Source organism: Corylus avellana, chromosome ca5 (assembly GCF_901000735.1).
Source record: "Corylus avellana chromosome ca5, CavTom2PMs-1.0".
Taxonomy (NCBI): Eukaryota; Viridiplantae; Streptophyta; class Magnoliopsida; order Fagales; family Betulaceae; genus Corylus; species Corylus avellana.
In genome coordinates, this window is record NC_081545.1 from 19,940,021 (window position 1) to 19,952,084 (window position 12,064).

Genomic DNA, 12,064 nt, shown 5'->3' on the forward strand with positions numbered 1-12,064 from the left:
ATCTTCATAAAAGAAAAGAAAAGAAAGGAAAAGAATAAACCCGAGACTTGAACTTGAAGAGCTCCGATTCTTCTCCTTCCAAAGCCTATCAATTCTACAGGCTTAAGGTTCTATTTATAGGTTTTAGAAGTCCTAGACAAAGTAGTAAACCTAGGGATTTCGTAGGGTTTTGAGACCTATTACAATTGGGAGTTGGAAAACCCTAATATGGAAAGAAGAGCATTCTGGCCGCCACTTGGTGTGTCTCATGCGCACGGGTGAGATCGGTCGCAACCCGTGTGGGCTCGATCGTAGGTCTGCGATCGATCCTTCTTCTATCATGCACTTGATCACTCCTGGCCTGGATTGTGCTATGTCCTCTCTGGTACTACGCTCGATCGCAGGTAACCTACGATCGATCGCAGTGTCAAGAAGCTACAATTTTCTCCATCTTCTCTCTTTGAGCCCAAATCATCTAGTTTTACTTCATTTTCTTCCAAAAGCCTACAAAATTATGAAAAACACAAAAAGGAATTAAAATGGCCTAATTAACTAAAACCAAATGATTAAAATATGCAAGTTAAGGGCTGAAAATATGAATATTTTAGCACTTATCAGTAACGTTTCTGGAAAACCCTTACGAGACTTCACTCGTCCTCTAAGGAATTCCTAGGGAGGCTTGTTGCATATGCTAAATGCAATCATATATCCCATGAAATTGGATTTATCTTTTTGTTCTCTGTTTTTCATTTTTGTTTTGTTTTTGTTTTTTTTTTTTTTTTTTTGTATCGGCATGGACTGTAGCACACGTAAGTTTTTTCGGGGTGTTAAGTGCTAAAATATTCATATTTTTAGCCTTTAACTTACATGTTTTAATCCTTTAGTTTTAGTTAATTAAGTCATTTTAGCTCTTTATTGTGTTTTCCTTTATTTTGTGGGTCATTGGAAGAAAAAGAAGAAATTTCAGAAGTTTTGGACTTAAAAAGAGCTATTTTGGAAATTGGGGAGCTACGATTGAGCCCACTATAGGTGATGACCACAACGCACAAGGCAACCACGATCGAGCGCAAGCACAAGGAGGATCAATCGCAGACTTGCGATCAATCACACACGGGCTGCGATCGAGCGCACCCATGCATGATGGCCAAGTCAGCCGCCAGCCTTAATAAGGAAAGAGCAACTTTTAGGGTTTTGTAGCTTAGTGCGAACTAGGGCTCAAACCCTATGATTTTTAGGGGTTCTAGAGTATTCCTAAAGGCCTATAAATAGACCCTTAAGCCTCTAGAATAGACACACTTTCCAAGGAGAAGAATTGGAGCTCTTCAAGTTCAAGTTTCGGGTTTATTCTTTTCCTTTCTCTTATTTTATTTTATGAAAATGTTTAACATCAAACTTATGTGTAACTTATTTATTTAGTAGGGCTAGATTGAAGACCTAGTTATATTTAGTTGATATTCAATATTGGCGCCCTTGTGATGATCTTGTTGTGATATCTAAATTGATTAATTCCTGTTTTCATGAATTCCTCATATGTGTGTGCCTGATCAACATATGCATGTGGTATGGACTAGTTAGTTAAATCAATTTGGATGACCGAGTCCTAAGTTTAACATAAGTAACAAAAGATATCCACATCGGATTCTTGGGTCAATCAACATGGGAAACCGGGAGTAGACACCCATGCCCTAGGCCTCATGTGTTTGTCGATTTTCACAGTTTTATGCTTTCTTAAAGAACAACTTAGTAAACACCCATGCTAAATCCTTTAAGAAATAAAAGAATTAGAGTAGACACCCTTGCCTAATTTGTTACTCAGGGAAATCAATAGCTTAAGGAATAGACATCAATGCCCTTAGGTTGACAAACATTAGATATTCATAACATGATCAAAACATTGGCATATTGATATATTAGCTAAATATAATTAGTGGTGGATATCAAAGCCCTACCTTTTTATCATTATCAACTTAAATCCAATCTTTGTTTTATTTTACTTTTGGAATTAATTTTAAGCAAAATTTAACAATCCTCGTGGGAATGACCCCGTACTTGTGGGTAAAACATCCAATTATTTGCCTATTAATTTAGGTAGGTAATTGTAACAACAAGCTTAGAGAGACTATCATCAAAATTTGGATTGGTAGAGAAAAACAGAGTACTAAAATGATTCACCAGGAATGAGCCAATATTATCTCTACCACATAGCCTAGTACCATCATAAGCTTTCAAACTAGAGATAGAATTATACCTGCGACGGCAAGCAGTTGAGGCATGGAAGAATTTGCTGTTGAGATCAGTACAAGTTAACCATAATTCCCTAGACTTCTGTTTCCACAATACTTCCTCTCTCAAAAGATGCTCTTGAAGAGACTCTTGAAGAACCACCTCTCTCGCAGCATTGGCAAGGGAGTGAGGATTAGATTGAATAAGACTAATCTCAGGCATTAAAGATTTAATCCTAGACTGAATGTATCAAAATGTTGCTGATTCCAAACCTTCAATGCACTTTTAGTAGACTTCGACTTCTTGCTTAAAGAGAAAGCTGGAGAGCCTTCCACCTCACCTAGCCAAGCACCAGCAACAACTGAGTAACTAGATTTATCCCTTGTCCAGAAAGCTTCAAATCTAAAGGGCTTAAGCAGGTTTTGATATGACCCAGTGGTAGATAATAAAATCAGACAGTGATCTGACTTGGTAGCAGGGAAGTGATTGATGAGAGAATTGGGGAAAAGATGCACCCAATCTTGATTAACTAAACCTCTGCCAAGTCTTTCTCAAATATTAGCCAACCCAGTTCGGTGATTACTCCAAGCGAACTTATTGCCTACAAAACCCGGATCAATCAAAGCATTCGACTGAACAAAATCCACGAAATCATTTTGAGAAGAGGAGCCAAAAGCACGGCCTCCACTCTCTGAAGGAGAAATCACTGAGTTGAAATCATCCAATAACAGCCAAGCCCCACTAAAGGAGTTCCCCAAGTTCGTCAACTCAGACCAAAAAACTGACCGCCTCTCAGCAATATGAGGTGCATAAATAAAGGAGAATAACCATGGGCAATGAGAGGGATGAGAGAACACCAAACAGGAAATACAACTTCTATCAAGCCTAACTGGCTCAATCTCAATACCATGCTTCTAGGTTACAAAAAGCCCACCTTTTAATACGACCGGAGGGATTTCTAACCAAGCAGAGAAACCCAAATGAAGAAGAGAGGGCTGAAATCTGGCAGAAGCAACTTTAGTCTCCGACAGAAAAATAAGATCAGGTCTGTGAGTCCTGATAAACACCCGTAGAGCACGAATTGTCGGCGCATGAGCTAACCCACCACTATTCCAAGACAAGACTTTCATTGAGGTGGTGGGGGTAGATTAGGAACACCATCAAAAAAAGAAAAACCTCTCACAGGATGATTGCAACCGGCCCCCATAATCACACAAACCAGCCATCTCACCCACATGCATCGTAGAAGAAAACAGGAAAATCCAGCTGGCCATACAACAATCCAAAAAATTCTTGTGGAAAAGAAGCCCACGGAGGAGTGGTTGTAAGGAACCAAAAAGCTAAGAAGAAAATTGGATAGAATACCAAATCAGCGAAAAACAGAGCTACAAAGAGAAGGTTTAGAGACTAGGTAACAAGAGAGAAACCCAAAAAACTAATCTCACAGGAAGATGGATAAGCCTCACTAGGAGGTGGGTAGGCCTCAAAAGGAGGTGGTTATGCCTCACAAGGAGGTGGAGGAATGCCGGAGCAGAAGGCTAGAATTACGTAACCATCAATTTATATACTTGCAATGATGAAACTTGGATACTACTTTGCTGGTTGGAAAATGATGTCAACTAAAACTATTTCGATCGAGAAATGCTACAAACACATTCAACTGCTCACTTCTTGATGCGATATTAAAAATTATTATTGGATGCTACATGTATTTTCATTTAATAATGATTTTCACTATAACATAAAAAATAAACACTTGAAAATATATGTAACACTCATCATTTCCACCGCATCTCATTCTCTACTCTCCCATTGACAAGTAATGGAGAGAAAATAATACAACCAACCTATTTTGTATGATTTGTGACAACCAACCAAATCATCCCTTAAGCTTGGCAGAGTAAACGGATACTTAAATTCCCCCTCTCCCCTTAAAAATAAAATAAAAACAAAAGAATGAAACAAGGTCTAGCTAGGAGACATGTATTAACAAGTGGGGTTGAAGATTTGGACAAAAAAAAAAAAAAAAAAGTGGGGTTGAAGAGTGAAAATAAATACTTGTTCAGACAATAAACTCATATAGCAATTAAAAAATAAAATGCTTTTAGTTAATCACATATGACATATCTAAAAAAAAAAACTTGACAAAAGAAACTCATGATCATCTAGTGTATAAGTTAATTAGTGTGGATGTACTACAAGCAATACTCCAAATTAAGTAATTTAATTAATTAATTAATTTTTGAGACGTTACACACATTCATAGCTAGATATAAGTGAAGAATTATGTCATTGCTAATAAGAATTATCAGGAAGGACTACATCAATCGTCTCTAATGTGGATTGTCTACGAGATAGTTGCGATACTTATTAACGATGACTTAAAGACCTTTAGCGACGACTTTTACTGGTCTAGTATACATTTAGCCGACATATGAAAGGTCAGATTTAGAAATATGTTGTTCATTTCCTTTCTTATTATTATTATTATTTTTTTTTGTGATAATGAATATTAATGTATGATTGCTAATGGCCTTATAGAGGAGAACACCCAACAAACATGGAACCCAAGGTCACTTCTTTTGGTTTTAAAGTTAATCTACTAGGGTGGACATGTTATGGATGTAATTTACTGTATCAAAATGTATTTTATCATTTATCAAAGTAACAAAAGAAATTATAAAATAAAAATAAATAAATAAAAAGGAGTAAAAATTTATAATGGATAATGGATCAACGACTTATTTGTGGAACTAAAAATATGGATAAAACCAGAAAGATCACAAAATGATTAAGCAACATAAGGTAGCTGAAAATTTACAATCATCTGTCCAATAATAAATAAATAAAAATGTCTGTTTTGGCTGGTATGCTAATTATTAATGGAATACAAGACGACATACTAGCACAATGAATTAGTTAAAACCAACATTCCATTTTCCTATCAAAGATGCTTGATCCATAAGTTGAACTGATCATGCCTATCATAGAGGGGAATTTCATCGATACAAACAAGGTGACTGGGACACTAGCCAAAAAAATGATCGGACTGACAAACCATGTTTGTCCACGTAACATAAGCAAAAGAGCAGAACAGAAGGCTACCATCATAAATGCTATAGAAAAGATAAGAGTGCAAACTCCGATCATCATCTTTGTTGGCAAGACTTTGAGGAAATCTTCTTCTTCATAACTCGATGTTAGGATCACTAGGAACATCAATATTGAAGTTGCTGAGGAAAAGAGCGAAAGGGAATCGGATACTATGAAGAGCTTAAACAATTTTTCATTTAGGAATATTGGCAAGCCTGTGGCTTGGTCGTTGCCACCTGGAATGGTAAAAGTTGCAGCAAACATAATGGTGACAATGAGAGCGCCTACCACTGTACAAGAACTTGCTGTATGCTTCATTTGTTGCTCTCCCGCTTTCCTCATGTCCTTGTGCTCGCGGGTAAACAATTCTCGAGGAGTCAAACCATCTTTGTTTAAAGCTTCCTTAAGATGGGGATTAACAATACTCTCCACCTCCTGCATTTGTTAATCAAAGTATTAGAAGGAAAAAGGCTACCAAAAAGATATATACATTGTATATCAGTCAAAGAGTGATGTTTCCTCACTCCAAAAACAATTTTATTTGATGAAGATCCGTTCATCCACTTAAATGCAACAATTCCAATTACTATTTTGAACCTGGCCTCAACCATTCCAAAAAAATATCATTATCCAAAGCTTCAAAATTTTCTGCTTTCCAAACGGTCAAAGAAATAAATCTCACTTTTTTAATCCTAACCAAAGCACAGATACACAAAGGAACATTTTTGACTCCTTTATTCAAGTACATCAAAGTTTCATGCAGCATTAATAACCCAATCTGCCCTTAAAAAACTTAATTTTAAGTTAGTTCTTTTTCTCTTTTTTTTCCTATAATTTGTCAATTACAAACCTTAACCCAATGTTCCATCCTTCGAACTTAAACAATTTGTTCAGGACGGTTCATTTTGTAAGTTTTTTTAAACTTGAACAAAATTTAATTACATGATGCATGTAGCATGCTTGCTAGATGTAATTTATCTATGTATACATACATATACGTACCTATTTGTATAAGTGTGTATTGGACATTTAAATATGTGCTAAGGATTTTAATGTTATATAGTAAACAAAAAAGAAAAAAAAAATTCATATATACAGATTTTATAAAAGAAATGAAACAAATACACGTACAATTAATTATGTAAAATTAACTATTATACAAAGATTCATACATGTTGTATAGATTTAAAATCTGAAAATTTGAGTGAAAATAGAATATATATGATTAATCATAGAAGGGATCAATCAAAGTGGCTGTGGCTCATAAAACCAATAAGGGTAGTTTATTATGTAACACACACATGACACATATAACTCCAAGGTAGTTTAATTGACACTTTTGTCCCAAACTTTCATAAAATGACAACTAAATCATAAATAAATTATGAACACATTTTAAGGTATTTAAATGAGGTACTCCTAATTAGGAAAAAAAAAATTGAGCACTCCTCTAATTAGGGTTGTAAACTGCACTATATGGGCTGATAATACTTTTATTCATAATTTACATTTGCACTTTGCGGATAACGAATTTTAGCACCCGCATCCGCATCCACACTTTGCTAAATCCGCCCATAACCGCACAGCTATGGGCCATTTTTTTTTTTTTAAAAAAAAAAAAAAAAAACTATGAACTCAATTTATATGGGGGTTGTTGATCAACTTGATGTTGTTGTGGTACGGTTCTTTCTCTGGCGACTGGATGAAACTATAACACCTATAAGCCTCTATGTTGTACACATGGAGTTTTAATTTGTGAATAAAACCCACTAATTTCCTTATTAGTTTTCCCTAAATGATGTTTTAATTCAATAAAACCAAACAATTTTTTTTTTAATAATGTACGGGTATGCAGAGGTGGATAATCTGCCTCTGCCTACCCATATTCCGCTATCTGCCCACATATGTGCAGATAGCAAATAGAGTATCCCCTCACTTGGAATTAGGTGCTCAAAATCTGCCTACAACCTATACAAACGGGCAGACAGTGAATGTGGAGTGGTTTTTAGCTGTCCATTTGAAAGACCCCTACTTCTAATTGCGACGAAAAAGTAAAACTTTTCCACCTAAGTGCATTATAAAGGACTGGATCCCCTCTGGTCCAAACGGACTGGAGAGGGTCCTTCTCTTGGATCCGAATTCGAACTGGAAGGGTCTCCAATTAATGGCCAAGATGGCCCTAGGAGAAATCTTAGGGCTATAATTGTGTCACGTGTCCCACCCACTGAAAAATAATAAAATATGATTTAATGTTTTTAAAATAAATAAATAATAAAATAATATATTTTTTCTTTTGGTTTTTGATATGGCCCTTGGGTGACCAGACCACCCCCAATGGCCAGCGTTTGTCCTTGATGCTGCAACCGGTGGGATCCTTGATGCTGCAACTGACGGTCTCTCCCTCCATAGTCAGCATTCATCAATCTAACTGATCATTCAAATAGCAGGGAATAGAGATCCGATCACCTAACAAAAAACAATCAAATCAAACAAACATGGCTCTCAAGAACACCCCACCACTATCGCTTCTTCTCTACGCTCAGTCCCCAGTCTCTTCCTCTCACTCACCACCCTTCTCTTCACCCTTTCCCTGATCGTCTTTGTTAAGAACCCTTTATTTTCTATTATTAAATAATTATTCCTTTCCTTACTAGGTTAGGATTTATTCTCCTACTAGGATTAGGGTTATTAATCCTATTCCTATTAAGATTAGGTTTATTTTCTACTCTATAAAAAGCAATGTAAGTGCCTTTAGGCTAGGCATCCAATAACAATTTCAATCAATTGCTACAAGCAAATTGTGGAAGCTAGACACCCTCGAAGAGGTCATATCCTTTTTTGTTTTATCTTTGGTTTTTCTCTGATTTTAATTGATAAGAACTACGGTTCTTACCATTTAGTATCAAAGCAGCACTTTCTTGGGCGATTTTGCTGTGCCGTGTGGGTGCTGATTGTGCAGCAGTGGGCTGTTGCTCAATCGTACTGAGTGTGTGTGGATCGGCGTCAACGTGGGTGGTAGACGTTCATCTCTGTTCGATGGTACAGTGGTTGTTGATTCCTAAGTGTTCCAGTGAGCGGCTGTGGGAGTTGCAAAATTTTCTACAACTTTTGTTTTGAAATTTTGCTTCATATGTGTTTATTTAGGGAAGAAGGGGCTGTTTGGTTGCAGCAATTGGTGGAAATCCCTATTCTAGTGGACGGGTAAGCTTATTTCAATGTGAGAATTATCTTATTCTGGTTTAGTGTTGGAAGTTCTGACTGTTTGGTAACAGAGTTAAGTTAGCACTTTCCAGCTTATTGTATTCTTATCTAGCCTAAGGGTTTTTTCAAAAAAAAAAGTACTTTATGCCCTTTACACGTAATCAAAAAAGAGAGCTTGGTATTACCGATTTAAATCAATACGCCATGGTTGGCACTAGCAATGTTTCATTTGACGAGGTTTTTTTTGAAGCAAGAATTATCCTGAAGATTGTGGAACAATTGAGGGGATTAATGGAAGAAGTCATAGACAGTCGATGTGTGAACTCTAAGTTAGGTAAAAATCGAGAGTCATCGGAAGTTCGATCGTCATAAGAGGAAAACGCGAGATCAAACAAAAATCGAGAGTCACTAGAACCTCGATTACGAAGGGAGCAAGAGTATGGAGCTCCACGTATGAAATTGAAGTTTCCGCATTGGGATGATGAAGATCCACCAGGATGGATATCCAGAGCAGAGCGATTCTTCAAATATCACCACATACCTATTGATTCAAAGGTGGAGATAACATCAATCAGCTTGGACGGGGATGCCATACAGTGGTTTGATTGGCTAGTGGCTTGTCGTGGAGAACCAACATGGGATGAATTTGTGGAGGGACTTCTTCTTTGATTCGATCCTTCAGCATATGATAATGTGGATGGAGAGCTTGCGAAGATTCAACAAATGTCTACTGTGAGTGAATATCAATGTCGCTTTGAGCGCCTCTGCAACCAAACTCGAGGATGGTCCGAAAAGCAGTTGGTAGGGACTTTCATTGAGGGACATCGGTCAGAGATATGACGAGAAGTCAAGGCCCAACGACCAAGGACAATCACAGCTGCATTTTCAATTGCAAGAGTAGAAGAGGAAAGGCTGAGCGAGGAAAATTGCAAAACAACTAGAGTAGTGAGCAAGATGGTTGGTGGAAGTACTGGTGCTCCAAATTTATCTCGAAAACCTTCCGTTACTTGGTTGACACAAGAAGAGCTGAAGCAACGGTCAGCTAAGGGGCTTTGTTGGCATTGTGATGAGAAGTGGCACAGAGGACACCAATGCAAGCAAGGAAAATTGTTAATGATTGAACCCGTGGAAGTACTAACACACTCAAACATTAATAGTGGGGAGTCTGAGTCCGACAATGAAGAATCTGAAACTACAGATAATCTGCTGGCAGTTACCGTTCATGCATTAGTCGGCTACTCCAACCCGCAAACTATGAGGGTTAGCGGATATATCAAACGCCAACCTGTCACAATTTTTTAGATCAGGATGTTGCCAAAAGACTTTCACTTCCAGTGGAGACCTGTGATAAGTTTGAGGTAAAGTTGGCAGACGAAAGAACCTTGACTTGTGAGGATAAATGCTCGAGAGTAAAACTTTTAGTGCAAAATCATGAGTTGCGAGCCGATTTTTATCTATTACCACTGGGTGATTATGAAGTAGTGTTGGGAATTGAGTGGCTACGAACTCTGGGAGATGTACTCTGGAATTTCTCAAAGTTAATTATGAAGTTCATGTTAAATGGGCAGAATTTGACTTTTCGCTGCAAGTGAGGAGGAAATGTTACTACTGTTGGTAGCCACCGAATGGAGCAAATTCTCAAAAAGGAACGTCAAGGATGTTTATTTCAATTAAAGCACGAGGAGGCAAAGGTCAGTAAACAAGAGAAGCCAGAGATAGAATCACTTTTGGAAGAGTTCGGAGATATATTTTCAGAGCCCAAGACGTTGCCTCCAAAGCGAGCCCATGATCACCATATTCCTCTCTTACTTGGAAGTGCACCAGCCAATGTTCGGCCATATCGTTATCCATATGTTCAAAAATCCGAGATTGAGAAGATTGTGAAGGAGATGCGAGATTCAGGTATTATCCAACACAATGTTAGTCCTTACTCTTCTCCTGTTTTATTGGTTAAGAAAAAGGATGGGTCGTGGAGAATGTATGTTGACTATAGAGCATTAAATCACATCAGTGTCAAAGATAAATATTCGATTCTTGTCATTGATGAGCTGCTTGATGAGTTAGGAGGTGCCCAACATTTTTCTAAGCTAGATTTGCATTCTGGATACCATCAGATCCAAGTTCATGAGGATGACATTCCCAAGACAGCTTTTAGGACTCATGACGGCCATTATGAGTTTTTGGTGATGCCTTTTGGATTAACCAATGCGCTGTCTACTTTCCAGAGTCTGATGAATGATATTTTTCGACCATATCTCCACATGTTTGTATTAATCTTTTTTGATGACATCCTTATTTACAGCTTAAGTATGGAAGATCATTTGGATCACTTGCGACTTGTTTTTGCTATTTTACGAGAGCACTCATTATTTGTTAAGAAGTCCAAGTGTAGCTTTGCGAGAGCGGAAGTGGAGTATTTAGGTCATATTGTATCACGCAATGGTGTGGCAGCAGATCCATCCAAAATTCAGGCAATGGTCAATTGGCCAGTACCAAAAACAATCAAAGCCTTACGAGGGTTCTTAGGGTTGACTGGGTACTATCGTAAGTTTGTAAAGGACTATGGTAAGATTAGTGCACCTTTAACGGCCTTATTGAAGAAGGATGCATTTCGATGCATGATATTGCAGGTGACAACCAAGCGTGCACCTTTGCAAGACTCAAACAAGCCGTGACAACCACTCCTGTTCTTACATTACCAGATTTCAACAAAATGTTCATTCTTGAATGTGATGCGTCGGGATTAGGTATTGGGGCAGTGTTAATGCAAGCAGGTTGACCTATTACTTTTACCAGTAAGGCATTGTCTCCTTAGCACTTAAGCTTGATTGTGTATGACAAAGAGATGTTGGCTATTATCCATGCAGTAACTAAATGGAGGCCTTATTTGATCAAGCGGCATTTCTAGATACGTACTGATCATCGAAGCTTGAAGTACATTCTTGAGCAATGAATTTCATCCATGGAACAACATAAATGGGTTACCAAATTATTAGGGTATGATTATGAGATTGTTTACAAAAAGGGAGCGGAGAACTTAGTAGCAGATGCCTTATCACGGATTCTGGAGCATTCAGAGGTTTTTGCCATTTCTATTCAAGCATGTGCTACTCTTGATCAGATTAAAAAAGAACAACAAGAAGACCCTAAATTAAAGAAAGTCACTCAGAAGCTTGAGCAAGATCCTTCCACTGTTCCCCATATCTCATGGCACACAGATCACTTGCGGTATAAGGGACGAATAGTTTTGGCTTTTCATTCTTCCCACAAATCAATTGTTTTACATGAATGTCATGACTCACCCAGTGCTGGGCATTCCGGATTCCTTCGTACTTACAAACAAATTACTCGTGTTTTTTTATTGGAAGGACATGAAAGCGGACATCAAGCAATTTGTCGCCGAATGTGAGACATGTCAGCGTCAAAAGGGAGAAACAATAGCAAGCCTTGGACTATTACAGCCACTCGTAATACCAGAGGAAGTATGGACAGACATATCCATGGATTTCATAGATGGATTGCCACCATCCAAAGGTAAAACTACCATTGTTGTGGTTGTGGACCGACT